This window comes from Bombyx mori, chromosome 12, assembly GCF_030269925.1.
Source record: "Bombyx mori chromosome 12, ASM3026992v2".
Taxonomy (NCBI): Eukaryota; Metazoa; Arthropoda; class Insecta; order Lepidoptera; family Bombycidae; genus Bombyx; species Bombyx mori.
The window spans coordinates 5,496,932-5,499,426 of record NC_085118.1 but is presented as its reverse complement, the minus strand read 5'-3'; the positions used below and the strand labels follow the sequence as shown (position 1 = coordinate 5,499,426).

Genomic DNA, 2,495 nt, shown 5'->3' with positions numbered 1-2,495 from the left:
ACTCAGCTAACTTTAGAATAGCTGAAATATAATTTTATTAAAATAAATACGCTCTACAAAATTTGTAGTTGATTATTTTTTAAAGTATAATAATAACGCTGTTGAAAATCTTAGAATTCGTCCCAGATTTTTTAACTAGTGCATATTAACATGACACTTCAGATTTTCGTAATTTTCTCCCGACTATACAAAAATTGCACTTACAGGCAAGCCTACGTGCTCGCCAAGTAAAAACTCTGATTGTCTTTGTATGTAATTATTACTCTAAAAATGTATTATTTTCTTTTCGATGTAAAATAGAACACATTCGTATTTAACAAGTTTATTTGTTGACAAATTTAAAACCTGGCAACTTAATTACAAACTCGGAATTCGAACACGATCTTCTATTTTCGAAAACATTCGACCCAGTATATTATTAACTGAGCGTGTTTCTTCGAAACACGAAGCAGGTGATGTGTGTAATGGCACGCGATTTTCACGTGCGCTTTCCTCGCTTCCAGCCGGTCGGGACTCGGGATATTTTATGCACCACTGAACGCATTCCGCTGACCGAATTAGTACGGTCAACTGATTCCAGTGTTACGGGCAATCAGATCCACAAACATCCCCTTGATTTGTCTTTGTTTAACGCTATCGCAACGGTGTTATCGTCTTTTGTTCTATTTACGCGTATTCCGGTCAAGGTAAGATAACGGATTGAATATCTTGACAAGCGAAAGCCGTATCAAGCTGTTTTGCAGGAATGCCGGTTAATATCGAAATTCTTTCGTTGTCACGGCATTAGTATATCGACGCTTGAAAGGCAAACGTGACAAAGCGACAATGCGTGAACTTTACAGTAGACTAATTTAAAGTTGAAATACCTGAAAAAAAATATATTTGAATAATTTGAAATGATTTTAATAGACATAGAAATATATATTTTTTGCGCATCGAATATGGTTATTGCCTATCATTTATGTATAAAGCAGTTATTATCGCTTAGTCAAGTTTGCCTTTCAAGCGTCGATATGTATTTGGCTATTGATCAGAAGACACTGGTCAGTAACCCGGGCTGTATGATAGCAGTGTGTTATACCGGGAAGGCACCATGAAGCCTATTTCGAATTTCGAAGTAGTCAGGCGTTCCGATTTGTAGTTTGATGTAACCGTGATCCAACTGAAATCAAACTTTAACCTCATCTCTTGATAGGCGGCTTTCGCTTTACAATATCTAGGGTTCTCGTAACCTCTTTACGTGAAGTGGATCCTGAGCTCGAGCTAACTACAATTGCAATGAAAATTATAAATTCTGATGTACATCAAAATTTAATTGGACTAAATTGAAAACGTTAGGGCATTAACAAAATGATTATCATATTTCCGTGGTCAAACAAGAGAAGAAAGAATATATTCTAATTTTTTTTTTATTTCTAATTGAACTCCGTGATTAAAAAAGCAAATACCTTTTTTTTCCGTTCGAGGAATTTGAAAGCTTGCCAATTTCAGAATAGTCTAAATAAAATAATTGTCGTAGCTAAAACTAAAACTTCTTAAGAATTCCTATGAGTTCCGTTTCTTTAAGTGTGTAGTATCAAAGTTGCGTGTACGTGACTGACGTGGCGGCACGTGTAATGACGTCAAATTTGCAAGTTCGCCGTTTACCCGCACCTGTGTCCACCATCTGCTCATAATATTCGGCTTAGCATGTTCGAATCCATTTGAGCGAGTACGCGATGTGTATTTTTTTAAACATGTTGCCATATATAAAAAATGTTGTCCATATCCATAATCTATGTATTTGAAAAAATCGTTTTCTTTGCTTTTGCACGAGTCGGAGATATTTTTAAAACTACTAGTACGGTTTAATCTCACGTTTTTTTATTGTTTTTATATTATTTTCGTCGAAGACGACTGCGTCATCTTTGGGACAATGAAAACTGCGAGGTAAAACGCTAGATTAAGTAAGAGTAATATTAATTATATTTGAATTGTTTTTTGACGTGAGAATGTCTTATAAATCGATGAAAACTCGTCTGCACGCACGAAAAGGTGTCACGTTCCGCCTGAGCCTGAGCGGGCAAGCGAGAGCGCGGCCCAAGCGATAGAGAGGCACGATCGGCCCAAGGTTGGTTTGTGACACATTTATCTCTCTTCTGGCGTGACGTCAGAACTAGAAGCTCGAATAGCTCTGCTACTGACATTATCACGTAAAACTATCGCCCGTAAACCGACTTTACAAACAATCTTACTAGTGGAGGAGTTCCTGGTCCACCTGTTGTTAAATGGTTACCGGAGCCCATAGACATCAACAACGTAAATGCCTCCAATCACCTTGAGATATGAGTTCTAAGTGACAGAAATAGGCAGGGTTGTGGTACCTACCCATGCGGACTCTCAACACCATCAACTCTTGATAAACGGTGTCTTATAAGCTTTTAATTAAATAATAAGCTCTGTCATATTCAGTTCAGTTTACATGTAAATAAAATTCATTCCAAAAATGTTCATTA

The 2,495-nt window shown here is 36.9% G+C and overlaps 1 long non-coding RNA gene across 1 annotated transcript; it reads right to left on the bottom strand.

The window, feature by feature from the left end:
• Positions 1 to 309: 309 nt before the first annotated feature.
• LOC134199906 (uncharacterized) lies at positions 310 to 1,600 on the bottom strand. The gene is made up of 2 exons (XR_009974567.1): positions 1,449 to 1,600; positions 310 to 866 (listed from the first exon to the last, which is right to left on the bottom strand). It is a non-coding gene; the product is annotated as an uncharacterized LOC134199906 (long non-coding RNA).
• Between the last annotated feature and the right edge of the window lie 895 nt (positions 1,601 to 2,495).